The sequence below is a fragment of the Epargyreus clarus genome, unplaced genomic scaffold (genome assembly GCF_041222505.1).
Source record: "Epargyreus clarus isolate Ecla_fem2 unplaced genomic scaffold, WU_Ecla_fem_2.2 ptg000017l, whole genome shotgun sequence".
In the NCBI taxonomy this organism is placed as follows: domain Eukaryota; kingdom Metazoa; phylum Arthropoda; class Insecta; order Lepidoptera; family Hesperiidae; genus Epargyreus; species Epargyreus clarus.
Window position 1 is genome coordinate 2,709,438 of NW_027332225.1, and position 15,353 is coordinate 2,724,790.

The window sequence follows — 15,353 nt, forward strand, 5'->3', positions numbered from 1 at the left end:
CGGATCTTTCCATTTTTTCATCTAAATGTTAAACCGTACTAGGAAGACGGTTGAATTTTTTACAATCCGTTTACTACTATAACTGGTATTATAATAAATATAAATAAGGGCCATAAAACATGTTTTAATATAGTTATTTTAATTTTATTATACGATGTTTATGATTCATCATCACCCTAACGCCATCTATTGTTGTGTCATATAACTAAGTATTGTTGAACATAATAAAATGAATAAAAATAAGTAAAAAATAATGAACATTTACGAAACGGTCGTACTCGTACCTGGCGAATTATTTTTAAACGTTAATACTGATTTTTGAATGACAAAGACAAGTCGTCGTATACACATAAATACATACTATACAGAGTTTACAAGCTAGCCAAGCCAAGCTGTTCACATCGTCCACAAAGCGATATTCAATGATATTAGAAAGAGATTTCCTTGATACGGGTTTCATATTGATGGGGAATTGATGGCGGTTTTAATACAGTTCTACTGGATTATGTTGAATTTGCAATAAAGGATTTTACGACATTTAAATTCGAATAAACGATTTTCTGTAGCGAAGTAATTAATTTGATTTTAATTGTATTTTACGGGCTGTTTGTCTTTCAACACTGTAAAAATGTTGCTCTGATCTAATGTGGTAGAAAAACCTTTTGTGGCTCGACTCCGGCAGCACCGCTGCCTCACATATTTCGGCCTAATAACAGCACTGATAAGCGCTGCTGTGTTCTGGTGTGAAGGGTGTGGTGAGAGAAACATACTTTTTCGAGGTATTCCAGTTTAGTCCTCAGAGATAGTGGCTCGTTTGTTGCTGACCTCAGGTAGGAAAGTAATTTTATCTGGGGTTAATTACAGATGTTCATGGGCGGTAGTAGCCATAACCATCATGCATCGTGGACTGCGTGCTCGTCTACTATTTCTATAAGAAAAATCTCTTCTTTCTTCTCTTAGGAATACAGAAGATTTAAAATCTCTATTCCAAAATCACGTTCAATTTGATCATAAAACAGATAGAACACACAAAGTAGAAGAACATCTAGTAATAATTTACAGAAGAGTTACAGTTGTTCTTGCTTAATTTATTACAGCATTAATGTTATATAATGGCAGTAGTGGCCACAGCGCCTTGTATTAATTTGGGAAGGCCTCAGAGGTAATTAGACATCATGCGAGTAATTTATTCTTCACGTTTTCTATCTGAGATTTTCGTGAAATAAAGTAATTTTATCTTGCGGGAATATTGTTTATGTGTAAAAGACGTTGATTGAAGTACTAATAATCTAGAGGAGAAAAGAATGCAGTCCATCTGACGATAAGGTCACTGCCGTCCGCTTTCATCTGTAATCAAACCCAATTAAGATTAGAATCCTACCTGACTTTGGCACAGATGCGCTGTTACTTCGGTAGACTAAGCTGAAACGTCTCAGAAAATATATCCCTTACCATCAAGAACACCTCCCTCCACCAGAATTCCTAAACCAGAACATAGCAGCGTTTAACACTGCTGTTATGAGGCAGAAATAGATGTGGCGGTGCTGCCGTCGGAGTCGAACCACTGAGGGTTCTACCATCTTCAAACACCAACAGAATTGGTATCCTGTTAAGTTATTTCTTCATCAACTTATTAATGTCCCACTGCTGGACACGGGTCTCCTCTCATAATGAGAAGGATTAGGCCATAGCCCACCTCGTTGGCCAAGTGCGTATTGGTAGACTTCAAATACCTTTGAGATTTTTTTATAAATCTCTCAGTATGCAGGTTTCCTCTCGATTTTCCTTCACCGTTTAGCAAGTGATAATTAATTTCTAATACGCACATAAATTTGATAAATCAGAGGTTCGTGCCTGGAATTTGAACCTCGGACCGCTCGATCGAGAGGCCGTTTCTTAACCACTAGGCTATCACTGCCACTGTTATGTTACTTGTTATTAATAACTAATCTATCCAATGTGTAAACGGAGCGTCATTTCACGATCTTTGACATGTAAGCCATGTGGACTGCAGGCTCGTTCAATGCTAACATCGGGTTCGGTGCAGAGCGGTGGCAATGCGAGATGTAGATTACAGTTTCTGTGCAGCGATATCTTGAAGCGGCACCGTTTCAATCACACAAAGAGCCTTTATGTCGTGTCAACGGATAGTGATGTGCGTACACAATATCGATAGTCATATTGCAGTTACAATATGACTGTCGATTTAGTAACCTGCAAATTTTATATATAAATAGGCAAAAAAAAAGCTTAACGCCTTGTTCTGTTTAATCATTTACTCATTTTCCCTTTTTTGTTAGATAAATATTGGCGTGCTTGATTTTTAATTAAAAATGTCGGACAATTTATAACTAAGTATAGTCCATTTTGACCAGTGTGCGATGGCTAGATTTTTTGTTTTCAAAGTACCTTCGACACATTCAATCTTTTTGTAGTTAAGTTTATATGAAGCGTCATTTTACGATTTTTGACATGAAAACCATATGGACTGCAAGCTCGTTCAATGCTTACATCGGGTTCAGTGCAGAGCGGTGGCAATGCGAGATGTAGATTACAGTTTCTGTGCGATATCTTGAAGCGGCGTCGTTTCAATCACACAAAGAGCCTTTATGTCGTGTCAACGGATAGTGATGTGCGTACACAATGTCGATAGTCATATTGCAGTTACAATATGACTGTCGATTTATTAAACCTGCAAAATTGACATACAAATAGGCAAAAAACAGCTTAACGCCTTGTTCTGTTTAATCATTTACTCATTTCCCTTTTTTGTTAGGTAACTATTGGCGTGCTTGATTTTTGTTTAAAATTATCCGACAATTTATAACTGACTATAGTCCATTTCGACCATTTTGCGATAACTAGAATTTTTGTTTTCAAAGTATCTTCGACACATTCAATCTTTTTGTAGTTAAGGTTATATGAAGCGTCATTTCACGATCTTTGACATGTAAGCCATATGGACTGCAAGCTCGTTCAATGCTAACATCGGGTTCAGTGCAGAGCGATGGCAATACGAGATGTAGATTACAGTTTCTGTGCGATATCTTGAAGCGGCACCGTTTCAATCACACAAAAAGCCTTTATGTCGTGTCAACGGATAGTGATGTGCATACACAATATCGATAGCCATATTGCAGTTACAATATGACTGCCGATTTATTAAACCTGCAAAATTGACATACAAATAGGCAAAAAACAGCTTAACGCCTTGTTATGTTTAATCATTTACTCATTTTCCCTTTTTTGTTATGTAACTATTGCCGTGCTTGATTTTTGTTTAAAATTATCCGACAATTTATAACTAACTATAGTCCATTTCGATCATTGTGCGATGGCTAGATTTTTTGTTTTCAAAGTATCTTCGACACATTCAATCTTTTTGTAGTTAAGATTATATGAAGCGTCATTTTACGATTTTTGACATGAAAACCATATGGACTGCAAGCTCGTTCAATGCTTACATCGGGTTCAGTGCAGAGCGGTGGCAATGCGAGATGTAGATTACAGTTTCTGTGCGATATCTTGAAGCGGCGCCGTTTCAATCACACAAAGATCCTTTATGTCGTGTCAACGGATAGTGATGTGCATCACAATATTACACAATATCGATAAATATATTGTAACTGTAAATAAAATAAATTTAACTTACAATAAAACAATACTTATTATTCCCATTTAAAATACAATTCAAACGGCCCGACGCGTTCTTATTATTTTTTATGTTAATTAACACAATTGTACCAGCAAGTGACTATTTAAATGAGAATTTATAATTATAAAAATAACACAAAATAAATAATTTGAATATAATCCTATAAATTGTAATAACTAACTTAGCAGTCCATCTGATTGTAAGTAGAATTTGTCGCACTCGCCAATTCTATAGTGAACCTAGGAAGAAAGAGTCATCACTGAGGTCGGACTAAGATTAGAATAAAGGGGGCATTAACAAACAGGGGGCTGTTTGTTATTGCCTTCTTTATTCTAATGTTCGTAATGCAGTTTAACTTTGTAAGAACATTTCCCTGCAACAAATACTTAAGATTCTGTGGTTCCACGACAATTGAAAGGTTGAAACAAAAAGTTCTTCAATTTTAAAATCTTATAGCCCTTTAACATTAAGATCGACTTCTAAACTATTTGAGTAGTCAAATTAATATAAATTACTTATGTAGATTATATTGGAGGTACGTGACGAATTTCAATTTCGATTTTGTTTTACAATATTGCAACGCCTTCGCAACTTAAATTGAAATTTAATATAATTTTAACAGATAAATTAATGAGGCAGTGCGTACAAACTAAGTAGGTCCTTTGTAAATTACAATGTGCATGAACAGTTTCTATTTATGACCGGAACAGACAGGCGATTTTTATCAGCGATTTGCGTTTTGATGATTGTATTGATACTGCATCACGTTTTGGCTACTAGCTGCGTTCGGTCGCAGTATCGAAAAATCGTGTTTTAGCGACTGCATTAATGCTGCATCGCCTTTTTTCATCGCGCAGGGGTTCAGAGTTTTATTGCTACATCTAACTTCCGAAGGCAGCTTTATTTTCGATCACCGATGATTTTTTACCACCCTTTTATTAGTTAGGGTTGTAAGTACGTACGAGTTGTATGTACGTACGAGTTGTTGGTTGTATGTACGTACGAGTTGGGTTGTATGTACGTACGTACTTGGGTTGTATGTATGTACGAGTATGTAACGGAATCTTTGAACTCGATTTTTACCCACTTTGAACGGGCCGATTAATTTAAAATTAACTTAATTGAACAATTATCACGAACCGATGACAATACACGATTCTAATAATTTTTACCCATTCTCCTCATCAGGATCGTCAGGAATCGGGATTAACGATTTTCCTTGTGCGATTTTAGCGTGGTTTTTAGTTTTTAAACTATAATTATTATTTTAATATTGAACTTGTAAACGATATTTACAGTCTACCAATTAAGTGGCCACATACTGCTCATGTAATCAATGCAGACAACATCAGATTTCTACCTAAGGGCTAACTTGGAAGGCCTCGAATAAAATATCCCCCTTACCGAAGCTCTAACATTGCAGTTATTACTATTAGGCAGAAATGTGTGTGGCGGTGGTACCTCGAAAGTTGAAACACGAAAGATTTTACCACCTTTCAAATGTTAAAAGTAGCATGTCTGATCTTGCCCTTAAGTAAAATGCGAGATACTAAATCTCATATTCATTTGAAAGCACTAGAATTCTTGGAATCGTAGAGTTAACAAGATATCGAATTATAGTCGTGAGTACAGTTTTCCTTTGTGATGTAATACAAAACTAATTGTAAAAGAAAAGAGAATTTTATAGCATGTATGGAAGTAAAATGATTTTTCTTTTAGAAATTCAAGCAAAAAATGAGCGTGCATTTCATTCTACTGAATGCTATTGAAAGATTGTAGAAGCCATGTAGTTGCAAAGGTACACCACTATTACACCCATTTCCTCATTAATAACGACAGTGTTTACGCTGTGTTTTGGTTAAAAACTTGTAGTACAGGAGATAGACGTGATTTAGGCGGAGAGCAACGCATCTGTCCTTATAAGTGACTAGCTGACCCGGCAAACTTTGTACCGCCTCAAAACCTATTTATCAAATATATTTCATATAAAATATAGCCTATGTTACTCGTGGATAATGTAGCTTTTAAATGGTGAAAGAATTTTTAAAATCGGTCCAGTAGTTTTTGAGCCTATTCATTACAAACAAACAAACAAAGTTTTCCTCTTTATAATATTAGTATAGACAACACATCTGTAATCGGCTTGTAACATTACTTCTCTATGTGACGAAGTTAAAAGATGTTTATGGAAGTCAGTTACCACCCACTATCAGGTGGACCCATTTTTACAATATGTGTGGTGTGGTGAAAGTAATAAACTTTAGTATTGTAAAAATGGGTTATTTCTTTATTGTTGTATCATTATTGTTACGTTAAAGGGCCACAACCTTTAAAGTAGCAATTGTGATCGAAGCCTTCTTGAAGGTAGTCATGTATAAATATTGTCACATATACGGTACAGAGTAACGATATTACAATTACACTTAAGTAAGTACACACTAGTGATTAGAGGTATTATAACTATTCCCGTTATTAAACTGTTCTTGCTGAAGTCTCCGACCAGAATGTCGCTCTCTGTTAACTCGGCGTCGCCATGATATCATCCCCACTGCATCTATGTTTGAACTGTAGTAATCAAATGAGTGACTTATTATTTTAAAGTACTAATATAAAAATGCGATATCGTTAATATTCAAGCTTCGTATTAACGATGATAACACAATTAAGACACTTTTTTATGAGACTATCATCACGAGCATTATATTAATATATGATTTTAGACTAAAATTATCGCGGAATTGAGACATTTTATTATGTAACGGGTACTCACGATATCCGTTTTTTATTGCTGAGGTGGCGGGGAGAAACGGTTGACAAGTACTAGTGGTAGATTAATCTATCTACCCTACGTCTAGTTCGTTTTTCTTTTCTAGGTTCCATAACACGATCACGACACACAACACTAACAGTATCCAAATAAGTATCCAGTAACAGTAATTTCAAGGGGATTTCTTACTTAAGTATGTTAAATTATCTATCGATGTTTCATTAGTACATCACTAGTGGACGATTTAGGTAAGAGCAATATTTCGGCGACCCGTCCCTACAGCAAGAGCTTAGCGGTACTAGCTTAGTACTGGCTCTTGATGGCTCTTCCGTAGAGACTTTACTATTATACATATTACTCAACATTAGTTACAAATATTGTTATAACGATAATAACTTACCTAAATAGACACTTTTGCAAATGAAAATAAATGTGTCTATGTGTGTTGTTTTGTAATATAATTTAGGAGAAGCAGACGATGCTGTCCACCTGATGGCAATTTGCTACTGTCGCCCATGGACATCTGTAATCAACCCTAGATAGGATTAGATATTTCTACCTGAGCTCAGCCACTGACGCGCCGCTGCTCCTGAGGATTAAGCTGGAACGCCTCGGACAAGTATATCTCTCTTACCACACGCCTCAAATAATAACAACAGATGCGCTTAAACTGCTGTTATTAGGCAGAAATAGGTGTAGCGGCGGTGCCGCTGGAGTCGAACCACAAAGGGTTCTAACACCTTCTATCACTGATTCTACCATACAACATAAAAAATGCAACTATTTACAGGTAATATAACCAAGATTTTCACACTTCTGTAACATCACTGTAACTAGCAAACAATACAACGCTATAACTACTGCAAAGTTAAAAATCCTAACTCCTTAAACACAAAAGAGGTAGCTGCAGTTCGTCTACAACAGGTTCCCAACCTTTTCTTGATCAGGGACCACTTTTATGTAACTCTTGTTAGCAGAAGAGACCATTGTGTGGGTGTAATAAAAATAAATTGGAATTAATAATCAAACTAAAAAAATAATAATTAAAAACTCAATACTGACATAAATGAAAATAATTAAACATATTATAGGATAAACTTTAGTATTTTTTTTATAAAATATATGATTTCTGAGCTTGCATCTTCTCCACTAGTTCGGCTATCCTAGGACTTATATTGTTACTCAAAGCTACACGCAAATCATCACTTACATTGAAACGGCACACCACCTCTTAAATTTAAAATCGTTCGCAGACCATATTTTGGCTGCTACAAACCACTGGTGGTCCACGGACCACAGGTTGGGAAGCACTGGTCCACAAGAACACTATCTGAAAAGTTATTTCCCGCTGGTTTTATTGCGGATCTGTGTTTTTAGCGGGAGCTTCGATTTTTGTTACAATCTCCGCGAAACACTGAGTACTAAGTTGGATTCTGCGGGGTTCAAAGAGATTGCGGATTTTCAACTTTTAAAGATTTCATTTCTATCTTTAAATCCTTAAAATAAAGATAGGATATTTCCTTTGCAATGCGGTTGTAGATTTTTAGGCGGAAAATCCTGGTTGTTGGTATATTCTATTTATTTTATTACTCAAAATCGCAGAAATTCGTTAACATGTTCTTCTATGATTATTATTTTAGCAAACATCGTTTAAATCTACAGTATGACTGCAAAATGACGTTTTCTTAATATACGTAATGAAGGAAGGAAAACATGAAAACCTAACTTGAGCTTTGTAAATCTAAAAATTGTGTGAAATCCACCAATTCGCACTTAACCAGTCTGGTGCATGGATAAAACTTTTACAGTCAGAAAAACTCATGTGGTACAGAAATGGTTTCATGATAAAATGCATAATATAATTATTATGCAATTTGCCAAAAATTTTTTTTTTTTCTTTCGTTCGTCTGATGGTAGGTAAGTGGCAAATGCCGCCCATGGACATCTGTAGTCAACCCCAACAAGATTATTTTTCTACTTGAGGTCAGCCATAGACGCGCCGCTATCCCTGAGGACTAAACAGGAACGCCTCGTAAAAGTATGTCTCCCTTCCCACATCCTTCAAACCAGAACACAGCAGCGCTTAACGCTGCCGTTACTAGGCAGAAAGAGGTGTGGTGGTGGTGCCGCCGGAGTCGAATCACAGAGAATTCTAGCACCTATAACGTACAATATAGTAATGAAAAGTGTGTTTTTTTATATTTGGAAGACGACTAAAGTGTAAAGAGCTGTTGCACATAGTAAAATCCCCTGAAGTAGGTATCTTAAGTGTTCTCACTCAAGTTCATCGAGTAACAAATGAGACATACCTACCTACCTGTGAATATCTGAATAATTATGGTTACTTACGCTTAGTTAAATATTTATATTTATTAAGACGCTCACACGATAGCGAGATGAATGTTAAGTGACTTTGTCTCAACTAGTGCTGGGTATCGAACGTGTGGGTAAGTATATGCTGCATTTAAGCCTTATTTATATATGTATGAAATATTGATACAGCATGTTACGAAAAGACACCTAGAGTAGATGACTTCGTTGTCTTTATTGCAAGATATTATTATGTTTTCCAATGGTGGTAGAATCCTTTGTGGTTCAACTCCGGCGGCACCACCACACTTATTTCTGCCTAATAACAACAGTTAAAAACACTGCTGTGATAGGATTAGATATTCCGACCTCAGGTAGGTAGGTAGGTATTCCTCTATTCATCATTCTAGGTATCCTTCCGGATAGGGTGACCACGTCGCTCGTTACCCCGTGTGGTATGCACGAGTGTATGCGACCTCACATACCATCGTTCCTTACCTTCAACTTTACGTTTCAGCGTGGTAGAACCCTTTGTGGTTCGACTCCGGCGGCACCACCGCCACACCTATTCCTACCTAATAACGGCAGTATTAGGCGCTGCTGTGTTCCGGTTTGAAGGGTGTGGTAAGGGAGACAGACTTTTCCGAGGCGTTCCAGCTTAGTCCTCAGGGGTAGCGGCGCATCTGTGGCCGACCTCAGGTAGGAATATCTTATCTTATCTGGGGTTGATTACAGATGTCCATGGGCGGCAGTAGCCACTTACCATCAGGTGGACTGCATGCTCGTCTGCTACTCTTATATTATAAAAAAAAACCTTAAAATATTTATTTTTTCTACAAAACTTTCAAATAATTATTAAACATTATACAATATACTTTGTTTCACGTATTAAGTGTACAGTATATTATATCTTATAAGAACATAACATTTCTCACGAAATTTGTTATGGTGTTCGGGTTATTTCCGTGAAGGTATCCATAAAAAATATTCCACGTGCAAAGCAAACAATACACAAAAAATGTTTCGATTTTTACGCCTCAACACTTGCCGATGTTCCTACTTACTTATTCTATGTATGTACCTACAAATACAGGGTGGCGCGAAATTAATCACCCTATTTTGTTTTCGAATAACTTTTGTACGGAATAGAAAAATTTGAGTAACAGAAGTCTTTACCAGGACCTGTATTTTTTTTGATGTGAAACATCTATAGCCGCACGTAAAACCGATTTCTGGCGTGGCGACGCGCCACAGCATGCGTCTATACGATGGTAAATACGAGTATATACAGTCTATATGCAGTAGTGTGTACGGTGTGGCGACGCGTCGCCATGCGCAATCGACTGTGCGAATTAAGTAGTCACGATTTGAAATAAATTCGTAATTTTTTGTATTTAATGAAAATAAATGTTTATTCAATAAATAGTCATCGTTATCTGGAAAATATCGTAATATTTTATTTTATCATTATGACATATTTAGTTCCTATCACAATATGTTCTTTTCTGCATATTACTTTTACAAAATAATGTCGATGTTTCACATCTGCCAGGCGTCCCGTGACGGCTCACAATTTTTTTGTTAATTAGAAAATATGATCTGTCAAGGGTCTTCCACCAGCATTATGTGCGATTACCATACTTGTAGGGAAAATCAATAACACTGTAAATTAATATAGTAGGTGTTCGTTCTTAGGGTTCCGTACCCAAAGGGTAAAAACGGAACCCTACTACTAAGCCTCCGCTGTCTGCCACTCTCACAGGGCTCTATTTCTGCTTAATAACAGCGGTGGTTAGCGCTGCTATGTCCTGGTTTGAAGAGTGTGGTAAGATACATTTTTGAGGCATTGCAGCCTAGTCATTAAGTATAACGGCGCATCTGTGGCTGACCTCAAGTGGGAACTAATCGTATCTGGGGTTGATTACAGGTGTAAGGGAGACATACTTTTCCGAGGCGTTCCAGCTTAGTCCTCGGGGATAGCGGCGCATCTGTGCCCGTCCTAGGTAGGAATATCTAATTCTTTCTGGGGTTGATTACAGACGTCCATGGGCGGCAGTAACCTCTTACCATCAGGTGGACTGCATGCTCGTCTGCTACTCCTATATTATATACCTTTTTCCACCAATATCCATTTGAGCAGAGTGGTTTAACTCCAGGTTTAGCAGTGGAATGTGTTAAGTGTGGAAATAAAACATCTTTCGTAAAAGGGTAAAATATGGTAATATAAAACACATGATTTTAAAAGTTTATTGTAAAAAATGCGAATTTTACAAAAGTATTTGTACTAAATAGTAGACAAGGAATATTTGGGCACAATAAAGGTAGACAAAAACATTATTACAGTAAATTGCTCAAATTAGAGTTCATAATAAGTAGCATTTTAAGTAATAGGTGTGAACATAAATTATTAAGATAAACAAAATTTAAAAAAAAAATATAAGCGACCATAGACAAGGTTACTAATTACCATAGACTTATAAAGATAATATTATTTCATTCATTCAATATAGTATAAGTTTATCGTCAATTATTGTCTCATTCTGGGCACGGGTCTTCTCTCAGGGTTCAGGCCATAGTCTGCCACGCTGGTTAAGTATAGATTGATAAACTTCACACTCTTGTAAACTTTTTTAAGTGTTCCGATACTGAAAGATCTAAGTGACATTTTCCTTTACCGTTTAATTTATATTATTTACTACTATGAATATAATTAGAAAAAATAGAGGATTTTGTCTGATTGAACCTCAGATCCAGATTTTAACCACTATAAATGAATTAATAATTCAAATATGTGTGGCGTGTTTGTTCAATCAAGATTAATTATTTTTATCAATGTAATGCCACATAATATGGTAAGTAGATTACGGATATTATTAATTAAAACGTAGAACTAAAAATAACGATAATGACTATAAAAAAGAACCACATTTTTTGCGAGATGTTATTAGGCCGTGTTCGGATCCGGTAGTACATTAAACACAAAATAATGTTTACAAAATTTGGTGCCCTTGGGCCTATACAAAATTAATAATATAATTTCATTTTCGATTAAGAATTCATAGTAGATAGAAAAATGACACAATAAAATTTGTTTGTGATTATTTTTAAGTATAAATATAAAAAATGTCCTAGGTGTTTATCGCAATTATTTGCTTGTGCATGTGTCATAGTAGTTTCAACTTTACAATTTGCACAAAGTAACAACTAATATTATTAAGCTAATTGTTAGTTACAATATTTTTTATTAATTTACTAATATATTTTAGGTATTTCTACTTTCGGTATTAAAAGCAGATGACTTGTCTCTGACAAGCCAAAAATTGACAAATAACATTCGTAAGTGTGGCTTATATGACCCAAGTGACTAATTTATTACCTGTAGGCATAGATTAGTAAAGATTACTCACTCCTAACAAGAAAATGTACCCAGTTTTGACAATTGAAATAGTTGCGTAAAAAAAGTTTTGCCACGTCTCCGTGCTAAAATGTCCCTAAAATATTTGAAATTATTTATTTATTATGTAAATTACATAGTATTAGTTATTTATTCGTAAATTTTCTCTAAAAATTATTTTATTTGTCAAGAATTCAAAAAAAGACTATACTATAATAAGTCGTTTGTGGCTTCACTCAATTTCAAGGCGGCGAAGTATCTTTACTAATCTATGCCTGTAGGTTTTTATATTTTCCTATAAGTCTATGGTAAAAATACTGTAAATAGAACTGCTTATGTCTAATTTACCATATAAATTTAATAATAAATATTACGAGAGTCTAATAATAGCATATGTATGATTATTTTAACCAGATTTTATGGTAAGTATTTAATTATAGGTATCTCGACAAAAGTTAATTATATTTCTATGAACCTCATTTGTCACGATGTGCCAAGACATAATAATAAAACCGTCTGAGAATACTCAGATAAAAAAAAGAAGATAAAGCCAACAAAATGTTTTAACTTGCCAATTTGAACGAACGAATGACGCATACATACTCATTCCAGTCATGCCATATAAAATCTTTGAAGTTACTTTCTTGTATGATAATAAAATCAAAAATATAAATGCATGTATTCTGTGCGTTAAAATACATTCTACTACTAACGTTGTTCTTTTATCGCACTAATGGTCACTCGTTTTTAATTAGTGTTTTATAATTATTGCTTAAATGCAATGACTCGGGAGGCTTTGTCTATATTTTTTGATCGTGTTTGGACGAATAAAGACGTGTGTATGATAATGGCAAATCACATTAAGTTGAAATCATTAGTTATGTTTTAAAATAGGTACTTGAATACCTTTTAAATACCTAATGTTAGCAAAATAATCACACATGTGCATATATTAAGTTGTAAAATATAGTCGTAATATTAATATAACTATAGGATATTATTGGAAATTGATACAGCGGTTTCTACACTATCCGAATATACTCATAGGTGTATAACATAGTTGAAACAGAATTAACTGTGCGTACACCACTTAATACTAGATGTATATAAGCCACAGAGCAAATGTCTACCAGAAATGACAACTGAATAATTTTGTATACATACTTGTAAAATTATTGTAAAATTTCCGATGGCATTTTTTATTGTGATGTACAAAACATAAATCTTATTTTTTGTTTCTATTCATTATTTTTATCAAAGATTTTTTGCATTAAAGATAACTTAACCACAATATTTTAAGATATCCATGTCTTTTTAAACTATGGATGTACCTAGTTATTTATAATAATAGATATCTATACTAATATTATAAAGAGGAAAACTTTGTTTGTTTGATTGTAATGGACAAAAACTACTGGACCGATTTTAAAAATTCTTTCACCATTCGAAAGCTACATTATCCACGAGTAACATAGGCTATATTTTGTATGAAATATATTTGATAAATAGATTTTGAGGCGGTACAAAGTTTACCGGGTCAGCTAGTATTATATAAAACAAATGTTCCATTTCTATTAGACATTGGATCTGTGGTTACAAACAACAAAGCACATTGTATTCAAGTCTACTATTTTAAGGTTTATTGACCATTAGTTAAAGCAACTGCTAGTTTCATCATGTTTCATGGATTCCACGTATTTCACATTGTAATTAAACTAAAATACAATCCAATATGTCGTTTTGTATTACCTGTTTTTGATTTCCTAAAATTTCGCTGAAAACTGTTTGAAATATTATCTGAAAATGATGTAAATGACATATAATACATTTATTTCCTGTTAGTTACACTTTTTCATACTATCAAAAATCGGTATAATAGTTAGGCAATACCGTAAATTAATTAAAACTAAGTTTTTTTATTTATAATATTTAGTGTTCTTTTTTTTTTTAATTTTGTGTTCAGGCAAATGAGTTGCCTAATGGATAGCTATCATTTATAGCCATTTGAGACGGGTAAACTAAAGAATCTAAACTTTTATAACTTCTAATGGGTATTTCATATTTATCTCAGGAATTTTGTCCTAGAAGTACAAAATAAAAAAATGCGCATGCCTATGTTCTATTACAATTATGTATTCATTTATGTGACCAAAATACTCTTTCATGTAGTGAAAATGGAAATGAGACATATGTATAAGACTTGTTAAGAATCTATACAATTTCGTCTATAGAAATATCTTTTTTACTCATTTACATGATAAATTATGCGTATGTATAAAAACTGCCTTATTACGTCAGAAAATAGATGCTAATACATACATATAATCGAAAATTATTTTTGTACACTTATAAAGATTATCATTTTCATTACATTTTTCAAATATTCTAAACATTTTTACTTTTAACACAAAGCTGGCAAAACACTGGCAGCTGCTTTTTCTATATCGTAAAAATATTCCTCCATTGTGTATATTTAAAACAAAAACATTTTGCCGGCAAAAACATTTTAATTTCCTTAAGAGCTCGAACACATCTTTCAGCTAGGATTTGATGTTTCCGTATTTTTGATTTCATTGGTCCCATAAATACAATCTTATTCTAACTCGAAAAGGACTCTTAGTTGCTAAAAATACTGTCGTTATTCGCATATGAACGAAAAATGCCTTTTTGTAATTATATACGTTCGCCATTTTGTCGTTGAAATTAAGAAATAGTATGTCGAAAGTTATCAAATCAAGCTCGTTATTTCGAAATATTTGATCGGGAATCGAACTTGGTATAGACCATAGGCCCTCGAATATTTCTTTATGATTAATTAAGAAGGTGGTAGAACCCTTTGTGGTTCAACTCCGGCAGCACCACCGCCACACCTATTTCTACCTAATAACAGCAGTGTTAGGCGCTGCTGTGTTCCAGTTTGCATGCTCGTCTCCTACTCTTATATAATAAAAAAAAAGAAATAACGATTGAAGTATAAGTAAAGTATAAGTATTAGATAATAACCAAATCGACATACATACTCGTACATATGCCGCGTTCGAATGCTTGCCAAACTTTTTCAAATTTAAACGTATGGATTGCATTTGACTTGGTTTTTGTAGGTGTGCAAACATTTGTAGCATAGCTTTTGATTAAGCGAAATGTTTGTAGAGTAGGCGAAGTTTAAACTTTTTATTAATCATAAAAAATATTCGAAGGCCCGTGGTCTAGTTATCTACAAGGTGAAA

General features: G+C 34.4%; 1 long non-coding RNA gene across 1 annotated transcript; it reads right to left on the reverse strand.

The window, feature by feature from the left end:
- Positions 1-10,965: 10,965 nt before the first annotated feature.
- Positions 10,966-15,102, reverse strand: LOC140748963 (uncharacterized). The gene is made up of 2 exons (XR_012103008.1): positions 12,402-15,102; positions 10,966-12,108 (listed from the first exon to the last, which is right to left on the reverse strand). It is a non-coding gene; the product is annotated as an uncharacterized LOC140748963 (long non-coding RNA).
- Positions 15,103-15,353: the final 251 nt, after the last annotated feature.